Source organism: Schistocerca nitens, chromosome 5, assembly GCF_023898315.1.
Source record: "Schistocerca nitens isolate TAMUIC-IGC-003100 chromosome 5, iqSchNite1.1, whole genome shotgun sequence".
Taxonomy (NCBI): Eukaryota; Metazoa; Arthropoda; class Insecta; order Orthoptera; family Acrididae; genus Schistocerca; species Schistocerca nitens.
The window spans coordinates 345,293,997-345,313,849 of NC_064618.1; positions in this window are offsets into that span (position 1 = coordinate 345,293,997).

Here is a 19,853-nt window from a genome sequence, read left to right on the forward strand (position 1 = left end):
CCAACGACCGTTTGTAGTGTCAATTAATTGAATTATGGCACCGCGACAATATTTCTCATGCACCGTTTCCCTTCTATTTAAATCCAGTGCTATCTCTTCTCCATTTAATCTAAATTTAACTATTCCTTCCAAAAATTCAATCTGACAATCGTACTCCTGCATACTTCCAATACCAAGAACAAAGTCCACTAATAACTTCTCCACTACAAGGAACGTGCATTTTATTGCTACATTTCCCATTTTCATCTCTAATTGTGTTCGTATTTTGACATTGGGAGAGCGTGTTCCAACAGCTCCGATGATTTTGCAGTTCTGTACTGGCAAAATTGGTACCTTCTTCTTCCTAATAATTCTCCGAAAAAGAGCGCCTGAGATGACATTGGCGGAAGCGGCGGTGTCCAATATCACATTCGTTGGAACTTCTTCTATTTCAACAAATACTTCCGATACCGGAACACTCGATCTGTCATTATGACACGTTATTAAACCCTTTTTTAACTCTTCAGTCAACAGCTCACCATCATTATGTCTTAACAATTGTAATTTTACTGTTTTGCCCCTAACAGATCCCCTGACCGCTCCTCCGGGGCACGATGCGGTCATGTTTAGTTTGACTGATTGTTGGTCCGATTGGTATTTGTCTCTTCAGCCACTTCAGTGATTATCGGTTGTTGTGGTGAATTCTGTCTAAGTTGTCTTGCTTGATTCGTGTAATTGTTTTTGTTGTTCTGCTGGTGTTGGTAGAACTGTCCTGTGTTGCCATACATTGGATTATATCGATTAAAATTCCTACTGTTCCTAAAATAGCCCCTCGCTGCACCATTACTAAAGTTTCCATTATGGTAATAATTATTGTTTGCATTTTGTCTATTGCTAAGTCTCCTCGGAGAGTGTAGTTGGTTATGATTATTGTTACTACTGCCGTTCCCACTCGAGTTGCAGCTCGGATTCGCTTCTATTGCTCTTCTTTGATATGACATTTCTCTTGCCATTTTATTGTCCTCCTCAATTATATCAATACGATCAAGCGTAGTCATAAATGAGTCTATATCCTTATCATTTATATATAACAGCTGATTCCTTATACTGGTGGGTAGTCTGGACTTGAGTATTTTAAGTATATCCGGCAAAGGAATCGGTACATCCCAATACAAAGATTTATTAATGTATTTCTCAAAATATCTCTCTAGAGATACTCTAGAAAATGAGAAAGACTCAGGATATAATACTTCCTGCCTAAGTCTTTCTTGTACTCCAGCAGACCAATATTTTGCTAGAAAAGCCTGCTCAAATTCTTTGTAACATTTACAAGAAGATGTTTGTTCGGATGCCCACAATGCTCCTGATCCTTGTATATATCCAGATACAAAACTAATCTTTTGCCATTCTGTCCAAGATCGTGGAAATAGACCTCTGAAACTTCGAATAAAGACTACAGGATGAACATTCTTTTTGTCAGGGTTAAAGATTTGAAATTGTCTCTGTTTAATCATCTTTTCCTCAACGGTACTACGATTCCAAAAATCATCCTGTTCGTACTCTTCCCTGTGGCTATCCGTTATATCGAATCTAACTTGTGACGTTCCAGTTCTGTCTACATCTGATCTTGACGTGGACGGAATTTCACGCGCAGATTGAGAATGTTGTTTCCTACTTCTCCCTGTTTCTAAATCCTCCTGCGAGAGATTTAGTGATCTTTCGATATTTCCTTTCCAACGTGAGAATTCTTCGCCAAGTTGTTCACGAACTTCCTTTAACCCTTTGTTGAAAAAATTCTCCTCGGAACTCTCTGAGATTGAGTGTAAAGCTACTTTCACAGTTTCTTCTATGGTTTCCGAAGGAAAATTTTGCCGCTGTAATGTCATTTCTGAAAACTTTCCCGCAAGTACATTCATTCTATGTTCCACTGTCTCCTGTTTTTCCTTCACTTCGTCAAATTGCTTCTTTAGATTATCTTGGGATTCTATAATTTCTGGTATCATAGCTACGGAACACTGTATGTCCTCCTGAGCTTGTATTACTTGAGGAAACAGTTCTACTTGTTTTTGTATCGTGTCAATTTTGACGGATACATATTCGGTTAGTTCCGCTTTTAATTTACTATTGTTTTCTTGGCATTGTTGGCGGACCTGCTCAATTTGAGCAATAAGATTCTGTTCGGTCCTTTCTGCCTGTTCTTTTATTTCCTGTGTCTGGGTATTTAATCTCTGATCTAATTCGGTAAAGGTTGCTCTTAACTGATTTTGTAATTCTGTTTGATTTTCGGCTAATTGATTTTGAAGTTCATTTTGTATAACGGATAAGTCTCGTTTTACCTCCGCTTGGCCTTCGGCTAATAGAGACAACTGTTGCATAATAACAACTAATGAGTCAACAACAGTCTGATCAGCTGTTGTATGAATGTTTTCTGAACCAGCGGGATTATTTATATTGCTACCGCTAGCTACAACAGTCTCAGAATTGCTATCCGCAGCTTCTGCTCCTGCGCAAACAGCTGAAGGCTGTTGCACGTCTCGTTGCTGATTCAATGACATTTTAAGTGCCGCTCTGGTCAATACCATTAAATAACTGTCAATATCAGGTTCCAGTCACTAAATACAGTTTCAAATTTACTGTCGTAGACACACTTAACTTTCAAATTACTTCACAGATGGTATGAAGTTCAATGTCCAGATACGAAAATCACACAATATACAGTTCTACAATCTAACTACTATCTGGAAAAAAGTTCTTTCTAAATTGATTTCAAACTATTTTAACTACAGGATAAAAAAATTAGATTTCTCTGGCCTTGTTCTGTAGTCTCGGTGTTGTCCAATAGTTGAAATCGTTTCTTGGTATCAGCAATCTTTTACTATGGGCATCGAATCTCTCTTCAGATTATTTACCTCTCGTTCTCGTTGGTTTTCATGAAACAAAAAATACATATATTATATAACAATCAAGAGAGTCCTGTCACGGTCGTAATTTTTCCTCCTATCTACGAAATTCTGTAGCTCTCAATTCGTTCGAGCAATCAATCATTAATGATAGGAAACACAGTCATAGCTCAGTCACTCAAAATGATTCTGAAATTTTACTTGTTAGAATGAAATCAGGCGATGATTCTTCTTCTCTGCAGGCTCGTACTTTGCGGCAGTCTGCTAATCTGTACAAATAAAATGCCTCGTAATTTTGGGAGCGTTGTATAATCAGTCGGGAAACCTCATATCAAGCGGATATTTGGCTTTGATGAAGTTTAACCTTCCGAAGAAGTAATGGAGCTCTTGGATTATTAAATGCAGGTTCGTATCCAGTCTTTCGGAAGTTCCCTTCTGATTAACAACTACGCAATATATCGATAAATATCATTAATTCTCAATTGTCAAACACACACCTTTGTTTTGAAGGAGCAATCTATATATATTTCCTTTTTAATCGTACAGTTCGTATCAGTTATCTTCTGTGGTAAATCTCAATAATCAGATTACAGTTCTTCCAAACCAAGCTCAGGCTAATCGGCACTAAGACAATCTCGGAAGCTCCCTTTCCTTTTTTTTTTTAACAACCACCAGAGAGAGTACTACAAAGAATACTTATGCGCTCATGGCATAGCTATTGTATGAACTTCCTTTCGCATGGATTCTGCGAGTATGAAGATAGAAAATTAGTAAACGTCATTCAAGGGTAGAATTGTATCTGAATAATTCATCGAATATAAAGAGTTATTACATCCTGTAAGCGTAGAAAAGTTGTGGAGTGATTTCAAAGAGATAGTATCGACAGCAACTGAGAGATATATACCACATAAATTAATAAGTGATGGTACTGATCCGCCATGGTACACAAAACGGTTCAGATCGCTGTTGCAGAAGCAGTGAAAAAACATGCCAAATTTTAAAGAACGCAAAATCCCCAAGCCTGCCAAAGTTTTGCGGAATTTCGAAATATAGCGCGTACTTCAATGCGAAATGCTTTCAGTAATTTCCACAACAAAACTCTGTCTCGAAAACTGGCAGAAAACCGAAAGAGGTACTGGTCATACACACACACCAGTGGCAAGACGCAATCAATACCTTCACTGCGCGATAACAACGGCGAAGTTACTGATAACAGTGCCACTAATGCAGAGTGATTACACGGTTTTCCGAAACTCCTTCACCAAAGAAGACGAAGTAAATATTCCTGAATTCCAATCAAGAACAACTGCCAAGATGAGATACGTAGAGATAGATATCCTCAGGGTCGCAAAGCAGCTTAAATCACTTAAGAAATCCAAGGCTTCCGGTGCAGATTGTATACCAATTAGATTCCTCTCAGAGTCACACCAATACCCAAAAAGGGAAGTAGGAGTAATTCGTTGAATTACAGGCCCATATCACTAACGTCGATTTGCAGTAGGGTTTTGGAACATATACTGTTTTCCAACCGTATGAAGCACCTCGAAGAAAACGATTTATTGACACATAGTCAACACGGATTCAGAAAATATCGTTATTGAGAAGCACAACTAGCTCTTCATACTCATGAAGTAATGAGTGCTATCGACAGGGGATGTCAAATTGTTTCAATATATTTAGATTTCCAGAAGGATTTCGACGTCGTTCCTCACAAGCGTCTTCTAAACAAACTGCGTGCCTACGGAATATCGCCTCAGTCGTGCGACTGGAATCGTGATCTCCTGTCAGAAAGGTCACAGTTCGTAGTAATATACGGAAAGTCATCGAGTAAACGAGAATTAATATCCGGCTTTCTCCAAGGAGGTGTTATAGGCCATCTATTGTTAGATCTACATTATTGACATAGGAGAAAATATTAGTAGCCGTCTTAGATTGTTTGCAGATGATGCTGTCATTTGCCGTCTTGTAAAGTCATCAGAAGACCGAAACGAATTGCAACAGTATTTGGATAAGATATCTGTATGGTGCGAAATGTATCTATTGACCCTGAATAAAGAAAAGTGTGAAGTTATTCACATGGGTACTAAAAGAAATCAACCAAATTTCGATTACGCGATAAATCACACAAATCTGAAGGCTGTAAATTCAACTAAATGCTTAGGGATTGCAATTACAACTACCCCAAATTGGAACGATCACATAGATAATGTTGTGGGTAGAGCAAACCAAAGAGTATGATTCATTGGCAGAACACTTAGAAGGTGCCATAGGTCTACTAAAGAGGCTGCTTACACCACGCTTGACCGCCCTATTCTGGAGTATTGCTGTGCCGTGTGGGATGCGCATCAGATGGGACTGACGGATAATATCGAAAAAGTACACCGGGCAGCTCGTTTTATATTATCGCGAAGTAGAAGAGATATTTCCACAGACATGATACGTGAATTGGAGTGGCAATCATTAAAACAAAGGCGTCTTTCGTTGCGACCTGACCTTCTCATGAAATTTCAATCAGCAGTTTTCTTCTTCGACTGCGAAAACGTTCTGTCGGCACCCACCTACATAGGGAGAAATGATCATGACAATAAAATAAGAGAAATCAGTGCTCGCGCAGAAAAATTTAAGTAGTCGTTTTTCCCGTGTGCCGTTCTTGAGTGGAACGGTAGAGAGACAGCTTGAAGGTGGTTCATTGAATCCACCGCTAGGCACTTTATTGTGAATAGCAGAGTAATCACGTTCATGTAGATGTAGATGTAGGTTGCCTGCAGTAGCGTCAAAATGGACTCTTCTCAACAAACGAGAGTAGCATATAACGTATGTAATACTTTTGAGAAACATGCTGTTAAAAATCCCAGTCAATATCTTTGTTATAAAAAACTGAATGAAAATATTAATGTCAAGCTAAAAGAAAACAGTGCCCTTATAACGAAATCTCACAAAGGGCACGCTATAATAATTTTTACTTGTTTTGAAGAGAACGATGTTTCGGAGCTAGATGAGAATCAGAGCCCCACGATACAAAAAGAAATTACACATGCCATTAATAGCGCTACGCATTTGCTTAAACCTTACCAGAAGAAAAATGCTTGTGAATACGAATCCACAGGCCTCAAAATTGCATTAGCATTTTAAGGTACATAATATTCACCATCCCATACGTCCTATTGTGAACAGTGCAAACAGTACGTATCATGAGTTTACAAGGTTTCTTCGCGATAAAATAAGGAAATCCTTTGTTTTTCTAAATAATTATTCTGTCAACAAAAGTCAAAAGTTAGTAAGCAAAATCAAAGATTTGCTATGTGATCAAGATACTAAATTGTTTTCACTAGATATTACGAACACAAATGTTAATTTATTTATTCAAACAACAACTGACATCAGTGAGAAAACCTTCGGATGAGTGAACGGTAGTAAAATACAATTATTTTGTTGTCAGTGGCAAACTATAACACCAGCCCAACGGTCTGGCAATGGATAATCCACTACCAGGCATCTTGACCGATAGTTTAATTAATTCGCTGGAAGAAGATGATCAGGAAATATTTTTATTTTTAGGTATTTATAAATATAAGTATTTTATTTTTTCAGCTACTGATCTGGATATTTTGTCATATTCTTGGTACGTAGACGACATTTCGATCATATAAGTGGTTCGCGGGAAGGTATTGAGGAATTGTTTAGAATTTTGAATAGTCTTCATGACAAAACTCTGCTTCAGTTGAGAATTAGCAAATAGCGATCGTCAGCTACTTTATTTCAATGTCAGTATTTCCATAGACAACGAAAGACTTTCTCTCGATATTTTTATAAAAGCCACTATTACATATCGGACTGGGCACGATAGTTCAGTGCATCCTCGTTCCCATAGAAAAACTGTTTTCCATTCCTCGTGCTGTTTCTGCTCCTTTGTCCACAGACAAGCTTAACGATGAGATGAATGTAATAAAAACTACTGCATTTAATAACGGATAAGATCCCTCGTTATTTGAAAACATCTTCAAAGTGAAAACTGACGATAAAGCGACTACCTTATGCATCAGTAGTGTTTCTGACAATGATGAATATAAAAAGTTTTCCCGATTCCATTTTTACGCCCTATTTATATAGAATTCGTCGTCTTCTAGATAAAGAATATGCATGCAAATTTGCCTTTCTACTTACAACAGCTCGCAGAAAAATCTTATTCGTGATCTAAACAACAAAATTGCTCCTATACATTGTTCAGGAGTTAATAAAATGACTTGTCATACGTGTTCTGTTAATTCTAAGGGGCAAACTGAGAGATCTTTCAATGTCTGGTATAAGGAACATTTATTTAAAAAAAAGGAGACATTGATGTGCGTAATTCCACTTCTGCTGATCATCTGTTATTTTTCGGTAACAAACAGGAAAGTGTTGAAGAAATTTCCATTTTACGTAGGGAAACGAAAGGTCACAGTCCGACGTAATCGAAGACCTGGAGATTTTCAAGCATATCTCTAAGAACGATGGCCTCATTCTCAACGACCAGTTTCAGTTAGGTAACAAAACTTTTCCAATGGCTCTAACCCACTACTTGTGGAATTCTGATTTCCCTTTTTTAAGTATGTTTTCCTACGTCTAGTTCCGAAACATATTTTTCTTGAAATCTCTTATAGATATGTACTACTAAAGTTTCCTTACGCAGATATGGTTTTGCACTGTGCAGTTGTTTGTGTAATTGATTCTACAATCTACACTACTTTATGCAATGTGCGTTTCTATAAAGCGTAATAGATGACTCGTAGTTGTACTTCATTTACGTGGCTACTTTGTACTATCAAAAATACCCTTAAATTTTTTTTATAATTAACTGTTGTTCAGTTCGATTACTTCTGTTATAAAGTCTCAAATGGGCATATGTCACTATCCGCGCCCGATAGTTGCCGCAACTTGAGTCCGGAATTCATAGTAGTAATTTAAGCCACTGAGTCGCTCAGTCTGACGGTGTTCATTTCGAGGTATGCATACCAAAGACTGGAACATTTTTAATTTTTGAGTTGAGCATGTCTGTTCGACACGTTGCGTTCTCGCAATATAATTTAACGTGAGAACCTTTCTATGTTAAGACATTTTCCATCTTTGTTAAAATTTCATTCCGATGAAGACATTGTTAGAGATGTCTAACCTTAGGTCAGTGTAATAAAACATTATTTCCAACCGGTTGGCTGTGTTATTTCTCCACTGAAATATGTATAAAGCTGCTGAAAGACAGCCTTGTTCAAAACTGCAAAACAAGAAAGTAGAATAGAGTTACAGCATATTAATAAATAAAACTGGCAACTCACACTGATAACAGCCTTATTCTAAAGCCTCACAGAGTTGTGCCAAAGTCATGGCATAAATGGTCTGGTTGTCGTAAATAACGTTACAGATGAAATTCAAAAACACTGTTTTTAAACATTATGACACCCCGCGACAGAAGTAAGATGTACAGCAAACGGCCTAAACATGGCCACACCACGACAGAGGTAAACATGTAAATATAGCTTTTGTCCTCTGCCGATTGCGATGATCGACTCTGTGATCTCAGTCGTCACAAACAATGAAAAAACTTTAAGTATAGAATGGATTTTATACAGTGCACAGTTAACTGAAACAATCTAAATGTAGAACAGAATGAAGGTTAACAATGCAATTACGCATAATAACAAGTGAACAGATGACAGTGCATTCTCAAAATTGCATTGTCATTTTACATTATGAAAGTAAGTGAAGAATTGCAAAGTACAGTTGCAAAATAACTATCTAGAATCAATCAGGAACGATAATTGTGATCTCACATAACGATCATATGTCATTAATAACGTATTTGCAAATACTGTATTTTTAAAAAAATGTAAAATAGGTATATCAACCCAAATGGTGGTTATTGTATGCCGTTAAGTTACAAGGTAGCTCTGTACATTAGTATCAACTATTTATGGCGGAAGAGAAAGTAAACTAGTGGTTACACAAAGCTATGTCTTCATTAGGAGTGTAGTCAGTCAGATCAAGCATTGGGAATAGTTCAGTGTTCGTGCGACTGAAGTTCATTTTGTCGATTCGCGAGTTCTATGTCCGAGAGAGCGGGCACCCTTACTATAGTAAAGCCACTATAGTAAAGGTGCCCGCTCTCTCGGACATAGCACTCGCGAATCGACAAAATGAACTTCAGTCGCACGAACACTGAACTATCCGCAAATACTTGATCTGACTGACTACAGTCTTAAAGAAGAGTCCTCAAGGTCATGGCCGTGGCCTGCCGTCACCAGGGGCTGTGGGCTGTGATTCGCCTGCCTCTCGGCTTTGTTGCCATGTAGGTACCGTTAGCGGTGCTGTAGGTCAGAGCAGCTGAATGGTCAGTGTTACCGTGCTGTATCGAGAGTTCACGTCTGATCCCAGTGTCTTACTGGCTTTAGAAAGGTGCTTTGACGTGTGTTCGGTGGTGAACAACAATGCAGGCGCAACGAACTGCTTGTAATACTCCTCCAGTTGGTGTGCGTAAAGCGCAGAAAGACGTTCGTAAGCAATCGAATCATCATATCGAATGTACTCAAGTTTTTTACTGATCTGGCCAACAGTGAAGAAGCTAGGAATAACTTAAATTTTGCGCAATTTCATAAACTTATTGTTAAAGCGTGTGGTGTCTCCAATTCAACTGTAGGCCATATTAGCAAATCTGTGTCACTGGCAGAATCTCCAGACATGAATGAGTTTTTCGTTTCTCCAAGAAAGGGATATGAATGTGAAAGGAAATCGACCGGCTGTGACGATTTTAACAAAGAGCTCGTGTGTAGAACCGTGCTTGGGTATTACGACAGTGGAAAGTATCCAACAGCTAAAAAAATACAGGCTGACCTCCGTGAAAACATTAATTACTCGGGCTCAGAGACATCCGTTCTTCGTCTTCTCCGCTCCATTAGTTTCCAATTGAAGAATTTTAATGACAGATGGAAATTCTTGATGGAACGCAGAGACATTGTAGCAGCAAGAGCGAAGTTTTGGCGTACAATGCACTTCTTCCGTGCTGAAGGCACCAGGCCTGTAGTGTACTTGGATGTAACTTGGGTTTCACAGAACCACACTAGTAAGTATATATGGCACGACTCCAAAGGAAACATCAGTTTGAAAGTTCCTACTGATTGAGATGGCCAATTAATCATTGCCCACCCTGGTTCATTAACCAGAGGCCAAACTTGTTTTTTGTGGCGGGAAAAGTTCTTGCCAATCCGATTACCATTCAGAAATGAATGGAGAAGTTTTTAAGAACTGGTTTATTCGACTGTTGTCTGTGCTGAAGAAGGGTCAATTATCATGATGGATAACGCCAGCTACCACTCCATTCAGACAGAAAAGCTGCCACGTTCAAATAGGCGCAAGGCAGATATTATTGAGTGGTTAAAGAAAAAGAATGTTCCATTTTCAGCAGATGAAACGAAGGCTGAACTCCTGTCTAAGGAAGAAGTCGTAAGTGCCAAAAAGACTTACGAATTAGATCAACTGGCAAACGATATGGAACACCAAGTGGTATGTCTACCATTGTATCTCTGCCGGTATAATCCCATTGAACTGATATGGGCCCAAGTAAAGCGAGAAGTAGCGAAAAGAAATACTACTTTCAAAGTTTCTGACGTCGAGAAGCTAACACAAGAAGCTCTTGAAAATGTTACTCAGCAGGACTGGGAGAGGTGCATAAAACACGCAGAAGCGTTGCAAGAAACTGATTTCTTGAACCAGGGCTTAAGAGACATTACAGTGGAATCTGTGATGATACACCTGGCTGAAACAAGCGACAGTGAGTCTGAAGACACGGAGCCAGAAGATCCTTCACTTTAGGTAGGTGCCGTCAACGTAAAACTTGATTTAAATGTTTGGTTATTCATTTCAGTTATAGAGGACATACTGCTAATGGTTTTCCCTTGCAGTAGACTTCTGATAAATTTATCACAAGTCGTGGCGACTAGTTTACTCGACAGTAACTGTCAATTAAAATAAGATTGTCAATTCTGCATTAATTAACAACAGTTTTTCCTAAAAACCTGTATAGAATGTCTTTACATTCGGATATAATCTTACTGCATTCGGTTTATTTGTACATTCGAAATTTAACTCCTTTTTTACTTAGAAGGATTTACTGGCTGTTACGTAGTAAGGGTAATGCAGTTCATAAAATGACAAAACGTTGTGGTACCTCTGTATCGACTGTATATATAAACAGTGCAGTAACATCAGAACAGTCCCAGCACCTATACTGATTCTCCGAGAAGGGCATAGAAATCAATGATATTTGACGACTTTTACAAAAAGCTAGAACATAGAATTGTATTACTTTAGTATGACAGAGGATAGCATCCGATGGCTTGATAAATACAGGTTAATGTCCATCGTAATACATAATTATTTTGGTCAGTCACTTCAATACACTGTCTTCTCCGCCCACTTGGTTTTTAATTCAGAAACTGTAACGGCGGTCGAAATTTCTAACACAAGAAAGGGACAATGCACTAGTAAGAACGAGTTTTTTGTGTACTAAGCACGTATTGCGTTCTGAGAATAATAGGCTTACAGCAAATTTAGATGGAACTTGGAATTCACAAAAACTTTCGAACAAATATTTTGCCAACTTCAGTGAACATATTGGCTTCAAAATAACTACAATTACTTTTGCACAGCGTATATGGACGTTTTGAGTGATAGATGCGGTGACGAAGGATATGTATTAGCAGCCAGTAAAATATTTTCAGGAAGTGGGGAACATTCTCAGTCATATTAAAGCGAGCCTTCTGAACGAAACTCTTAGCGGCGGCCTACAACGACTCGCGCGCTACTGCGCACGAAATATCTGGGAAGTAATTTGCCTCTGTACGTGATAGGATACAATAATGATGCTGAAATGTTACCAAAAATAGTTCTTTAGTTTTCTTAACAGCTTTCTCGCGAGAAGTTTGTTCCAGTCCTACAGAAAGGAAATTCATCAGCGACTACATTTTTGCTATGCAGTCGGCAGAGTTTCACACCTACTATAAAATTTTATTTTTTATCTCAGGATACTTTTATCTTCCCGAAATAAAAGACGCAGCATTTGCTTCTGTAAACTTTGAGGATGTTCATTTTTTCAAATGGCTCAAATGTCTCTGAACACTATGGGACTTAACATCTGAGGTCATCAGTCCCCTAGAAATTAGAACTACTTAAATCTAACTAACCTAAAGACATCGCACACATCCATGCCCAAGGCAGGATTCGAACCTGCGACCGTAGTAGTCGCACGGTTCCGGACTAAAGCGCCTAGAACCGCACGGCCACCGCGGCCGGCATTCATTTTTTTCAGTCCAATTACATTAGTGATTCTGTTACTACCACAGATTGAAGTAAAAAATTATTTTCCTCCAAAATTTCTTGTAACGTTACTTCTCATTTTTTTCCTAGCAGCTAGTGAGAATTTTCTTTTGGAAAGTACTCCAACATATTCTAGACTAAAAATAGAGTTATCCAATATTTTTTTTTAATTGTTACGAGCATCTGAAATTATCACTATAAAAAACTGGGAATGCACTAAGACGACGAGATGTCGTTGAAGCCCTATTTTCGTGCCGGCCACTATAGTGTGGACGAGGTAGCTGCCTCGACCGCACAGTACGGCAGGGCTTACATTGTCGGCTGTCCCCCCTACGACGACATGGCAATGTCAATAGGAACCTAAGCGGCAACCGACCCAGAAAATGGATGTACACAACGACTGGTATTCTGACACGGATTAGGCTGAAGAAAGCGTGGATCTTGGCTACTCTTCGGCTACAATAGGCCGCTAAGGGTAGCCCCTCAGACAGCTAGTGACGCACATCTATCCTTTGCAACCAGCAACCAAACCGTCAGAGAATAATGTATCTCAGCCAAAACAGGCGACTGCACCACTCCCAGCAGAGCTCAGTAACACTTGTAGTGTAATTGCAATGGATGATCCAACGACCATGCAAGGATCTTCTGACCATGACAAGATATTTATAGAAGATAGAGTACTACCTCTGGAACAATCTGGGTTCAGAGGAGGACACTCAACCACACTCCAACTCCTTTGAGTAGTTTAGATGATCACGACTGCCTTAAGCTATAGGGAATACTTTCGTGTCCTCTTTCTGGATGTGAAGCGAGCATTTAACAGAGTTTGACACACAGGCCTAATGTACAAACTTTTCGCCTTTGGGTTTCATGGCCACTACGTTCAGCTGACGGAAAGTTGTCCTAAGGGAAAATGTTTGTAGTCGAAGCAGATGTGGCCATTTCTACTATCCGATGCATCGAGATACGTGCCCCACAAGGATCTGTCATCAGGCTGATCCACTACTCGGTCTACTCTCCAGATCTGTCCAGGATACTTCAAGTTACTTGGGCAGTTGTCGTGGACGACACCACCCTCCTTACGAGTAGTCGATGGCCACTACTCATACAGCGACACTTGCAGGAGACTTGCACAGACCTAACGATCGGCCAGCGAAATGTGGGATAGGCTTCAGTGTGTCTAAGTCGAGCTGTACCATTCCCCAAGAGACATCGTCCAGTGATGTCACAACTGCAGCTCTTCGGCGATGCTGTACAATGGGCCGACCGAGCGAGGTGGCGCAGTGGTTAGCACACTGGACTCGCATTCGGGAGGACGACGGTTCAATCCCGTCTCCAGCCATCCTGATTTAGGTTTTCCGTGATTTCCCTAAATCGTTTCAGGCAAATGCCGGGATGGCTCCTTTGAAAGGGCACGGCCGATTTCCTTCCCACTCCTTCCCTACCCCGAGCTTGCGCTCCGTCTCTAATGACCTCGTTGTCGACGGGACGTTAAACACTAACCACCACCACCAATGGGCCGATAACGCAAAGTATCTTGGCGTCACCCTTGACCCACCACTCACGCGGCAATAGTAAGTACACGATATTTAACGGAAGGTGCAGCAACGACTTGGCTCATTCTACCCACTCCTGCATGAAAGATTCACCTTGCCAGTCCACTGTGGCTTCACACTCTTTCGGAATTGCGTCCGTCCCATCACAGAATAAGCATACGAGACATAGGTAGCTCCACTAAGTACCACCTAGGCTTTGTCTAGATGAGACAGAACGCAACACTCCGGAAGGTATTTCCTGTAGTTCTACCGTTTCCGCTATAATTCCTGCACGACGCTGAACAAGAAATGAAGTACCTCGCCCTCTTATAACATCACGCCTGCAGGACGTAGGGAAAGCCAGGAAATCACCCTCTATGCTCACCCCCCCCCCCAATCTGGCCGAGGAAATGACGACAGAGTTCGCTTTGGACGGTCCTTCGCCTTACTTGATAGATAGTATGATCAACTTACTATTACCTTACTGTCAATGTCGCCTTACTACGACCCTACTGTTCATGTCGCCTTACTACGACCCTACTGTCCATGTCGCTATCGCTCAGGAGATGACATTATATTGAAGTAATCAATTAAAAACAACAGCACTGCTATTGCAGTAAATACCCTAGGGGAAACACTATCATACATCTTTCATCCCCAAAAGAGATAGAAGGAGCGTATATCATTATACAACCTTTAATTGAAGTAATTACATATAATAAAAGAGTACCCGTATTTGTGATCATAACAGTTTCGTTGCTTTAGTCCTTTTACATTTCGAAGAAAATACATCTTTTGTAACTACGTTAAGTCATAGGATATCTCCTAATATTGTGTCGGACCTCATTTTGCCTAGACCAGTGGTTCCCAACAGGTGGTCCGCGGAACCCCAGGGGTCCACGAGCTATGCCAGAGGGGTCCGCAAGATGCTATTAGAATTAAAAATATATTTAATATATTTCGTACGATGACAGAGTTTTTGTTTTGGCAACTTCCTGCATGAGCAGGTTAAGGCGCTCAGTCCGTAACCGCGCGACTGCTACGGTCGCAGGTTCGAATCCTGCCTCGGGCATGGATGTGTGTGATGTCCTTAGGTTAGTTAGGTTTAAGTAATTCTAGGGGACTGGTGACCACAGAAGTTAAGTCCCATAGTGCTCAGAGCCATTTGAACCATTTTTTTACTGCGTCTAGCGTCTTCCTAGAGCCAACTGACACTAGCACACTCTAGCGCAAAACTAGAATTAGACAAAGGCAAATAGTTCTGCTGTATGCCGTTAGACTGCGCGCGCTGCCTCTTTGCAGCTGATTTTTCAATAATGAATCTGTCAATGTTTTTTCTAAGTACCAAAAATAGAAAACTTATAAAAAGACTCTTAATTTGGCTTTTTAGGTACTTGATACTGTGATATGACTCAACAAGTCGTTGGAAGTACCCTGCAAAAGGATTCGGCCATGCTGCCTGTATAGCCGTCCATAATTGCGAAAGTGATCACTATGTAGGATTTTGTGCACGACCTGGCTTCTCTATTATGTGCCATAAATGTTCAACGGGATTCATGTCGGGCAATCTGTGTGGCAAAATCATTCGCTCGCGACAATTATAGTCCAGTGACAAGCTACTTTGTCATTCATAAAAAATTCATTGTTGTTTGAGAACATGAAGTCCTTGAATGGCTGCATATGTCAATGTTTTTTTCTAAGTACCAAAAATAGAAAACGTATAAAAAGACTCTTAATTTGGCTTTTTAGGTACTTGATACTGTGATATGACTACCAATCATGGTCGATGAGGGGGTCCTCGAGAAAATTTTGTTGGGGTAACCAATGGCACCCTATACCATCACGCCGGGTGATACGCCAGTATGGCGATGACGGATACAGGCTTCCAATGTGCGTTCACCGCGATGTCGCCAAACACGGATGCGACCATCATGATGCTGTAAACAGAACCTGGATTCATCCGAAATGCAGATGATAAACGGGTATTCATTGGACAAATATATTATACTAGATCTGACATGTGATTGCATTTTCACGCAATTTGGGTGCATAGATCCTGAGAAATCAGTACCCAGAACAACCAACTCTGGCCGTAATAACGGCCTTGATACGCCTGGGCATTGAGTCAAACAGAGCTTCGATGGCCTGTACAGGTATAGCTGCCCATGCAGTTTCAAAACGATACCACAGTTCATGAAGATTAGTGACTGGCGTATTGTGACGAGACAGTTGCTCGGCCACCATTGACCAGACGTTTTCAATTGGTGAGAGATCTGGAGAATGTGCTGGAAAGGGCAGCAGTCGAACATTTTCTGTATCCAGAAAGGCCCGTAAAGGACCTGCAACACGCGGTCGTGCATTATCCTGCTGAAATGTAGGGTTTCGCACGGATCGAATGCTGGGTCGTAAAACATCAGAAATGTAACGTCCACTATTCAAAGTGCCGTCAATGCGAACAAGAGGTGACCGAGACGTGTAACCAATGGCACCCTATACCATCACGTCGGGTGATACGCCAGTATGGTGATGACGGATACAGGCTTCCAATGTGCGTTCACCGCGATGTCGCCAAACACGGATGCCACCATCATGATGCTGTAAACAGAACCTGGATTCATCCGAAAAAATGAAGTTTTGCCATTCGTGCACCCTGGTTCGTCGTTGAGTACACCATCGCGTGCGCTCCTGTTTGTGATGCAGCGTCAAGGATAACCGCAGCCATGGTCTCCGAGCTGATAGTCCATGCCGCTGCAAGTGTCGTCGAACTGTTCATGCGGATGGTTGTTGTCTTGCAAACGTCCCCATCTGTTGACTCAGGGATCGAGAAGTGGCTGCACGATCCGTTATAGCCATGCAAATAAGATGCCAGCCATCTCGAGTGCTAGTGATACGAGGCCGTTGGGATCCAGCACGGTGTTCCGTATTACCCTCCTGAACCCACCGATTCCATATTCTGCTAACAATCATTGGATCTCGACCAACGCGAGCAGCAATGTCGCGATACGATAAACCGCAATCGCGATAGGCTACAATCCGATCTTTATGAAAGTCGGATACGTGATGGTACGCATTTCTCCTCCTTACATGAGGCATCACAACAACGTTTCACCAGGCAACCCCGGTCAACTGCTGTTTGTGTATGAGAAATCGGTTGGAAACTTTCCTCATGTCAGCACGTGGTAGGTGTCCCCACCAGCGCCAACCTTGTGTGAATGCTCTGAAAATTTAATCATTTGCATATCACAGAATCTTCTTCCAGTCGGTTAAATTTTGCGTCTGTAGAACGTTATCTTCGTGGTGTAGCAATTTTAATGGCCAGTAGTGTAGTATACAAGTAGCCGAACGTAACCATTCCCGGTCAATGATTGGTTCAGTTGCGACAGAGATCCCATTCCACTCAATGTAAACACAGTCCACACCGTTATGAAGCCCCAGCATCTTGCACAGTGATTTGTCGATAACTTGACTCCATGGCTCCGTGGGCCATTCGCCACACTCGAACACTATCATCAACTCTTTACAGCTGATATCGGGACTCACCTGACCAGACCATGGTTTTACAGCCTTCTGGGGCGCAACCCATACTGTCATGAGCCCAAAAAGGGCACTGCAGGCGATGTCGTGCTGTTAGCTAAGGCACTCGTGTCAGTAGGCCATAGCCCATTAACGCCAAGTTGCACCGCACTATCCTAACGGATACGTTTGTCGTACGTCAGACATTGGTTTCTGCTGTTATTTCACCAAGCGTTACTTGGCTGTTAGCGGTGACAACTCTACGCTAACAAACGCCTATGCTCTCGGTCGTTACATGAAGGCCGTCGGCCACTACATTGTCCGTCGTGAGAGGTAATGCCTGAAATCTGGTACTCTCGGCACACTCTTGACTCTGTGAAATGGGAATATTGAGTTCCATAACGATTTTCGATATGGAATGTTCCATGCTTCTAGCTGCCACTACCATTTGGCATTCAAAGTCTGTTAACATCCGTCGTGCGACCGTAACTCAAAAGTCTTTTGACACGACTCGCCTAAGTACAAATGAAGCTCCGCAATGCACTGCCCTATTATACCTCGTGTACGTGATACTGCCGCAATCTGTATATGTGCATATCGCTATCCCACGTATGATCGTTCTGTGAGACTATAATTATCGTTCCTGATATATTTTTCATAACTGTTTTGGAATTTTAGTTTATAATTATTGACTTTGTGTCATAGCTATCAAATGACATTGTTGTTTGGTATAAACACTGTCACATGTTCCCTTGTTCTTCTACATAATGGTGTTGGTAACTTTCGTTCAGTTCTACTTCAAAATTGTTTAGTTTGACTCTACATTATTTAATATCGGTTCAGTAATTACGATTTTCTCATTGAATGTAACAGTTGTTATCGCACAGTCGCCTATCGCACTCGACAGAGGCCAAATAATACGTTTATACATTTACCTCTGTCGTGGTGCGGTCCTGACCCGTCAGTTTACTGTACTCAACATGCTGTGTCTGGTCGCCATACTTCCGCCGGGCGGTCGGCAGAACGTTAATGACCAATGTTTTTGTATTTGGTCTTTAACATTACGTAAGGTAACCAGGTCATTTACGCCCCGACTTCACGTCGATGGTAATTCATCATTAGCCTGTAATCAGTGTTGATTTCCAGATTTATTCGTTAAAATACTGTAGTTTTAGACTAATTTTCTGTTTTGTTTAAGTGCAGATAACCTGAAGACGTTCAACGAACAAAATCGTTCGTAACCCAAGAAGTGTGTAATACTACATCTGAGGTGGCTTTTATTAATCATTAACGTTATTATCAGCTATGGTGCTCAACATGATCCACTTTATTCTTTGTTCAGTAAGAGTTTCATACAGAGGTTGTTGATGACGACATGGTGAGATGCGAAAACTCGCAGACAGCAGCTGCTTGCATGTTTAGCACACGGTGGAGTCGTTGGCTACAGCATGAAATCTGCCCTAGCAAAGTGGCAGCAGCTGAGATGTCCCTGTAGACACTAGACTGATATCAGGCATTTAACTGTAAGCAGATGTGTATGTTGTAAAGCCATCCATTACCGCAGTTGGTTTGCTGGTGCCCAGACGCCGAAGCCAGCAGCCGTTGTATATGCCCAGATACCAGACAAAGTCGCCCAGAGGTGGTCCTCTCTTGTGAACCATCCACTTCAGTTGTTGGTTATGGATGTGGTGCGCTGGTACATAGGTCCCAAACACAGGAGCCCTTGGAGACACCCAAGGACTGGATGACAGCATCCAGAGGTGATCCCTTCTTGGTGGCACCAGCCTGTCAGGCAGCTTGTCACGCATGTGCCATGATAGCACGTGTGCCCTGAACCTAGGCGCCCTTGGAGATGCCCAGACACTGGATGAAGGCGCCAAAAGGGGGATCTCCTCTTGGTGGCAACAGATGTTTGGACAGTTGATCAAGCAAACCCAGACCCAAAAGCCGTTGGTAATGGCCAGAAAACAGACAGAGACACCTGCAAGTGGTCCCCTCTTGGTGGCAACAGCCACTCCGGAATTTGGTGAAGCATGTGGTATGCTGGCACTCTGGCAGTTGGTGGGGCATGTTGTAAGATGGTGTGGAGGCCCTGAACCCAGGCGCACTAGGAGATGCTCAGAGGCCAGATGAAGGCATATACAAGTGGTTCATTCTTGTGGGCACCAGCCACTCCAACAATTACACTGGCGCATGGAGTGCTGGTGCACAGGCTCCAAACCCAGGAGCCCCTGCAGACACCTGCAGACTGGATGAGGCCTCCCATAGCTGGTTCCTTCTTGGTGGAACCAGCATGACCCAATACCATCAGATCTTACTGCTTCAGCAATATTCCAGCTCAGTATTTCATAGACAGCTATCTTGCCAGTCTCACCACGGGTTATGATGGTTGGATGGAGGGGCGTTACCTCTGCAGTGCAGGCGTTACTCGTACCTGCTTTGGGACAGAACAGCAATGAACGTAGTACAGTACCCACCAATTTGACATTGACTGCTCGCTGCTTTCATGTTACCGCAGTTTTAACGACCAGCAGGGTGTTGTGTGCGAGGTGCCAACTACTCGCAGACTTCGGTCCTGCGGGAG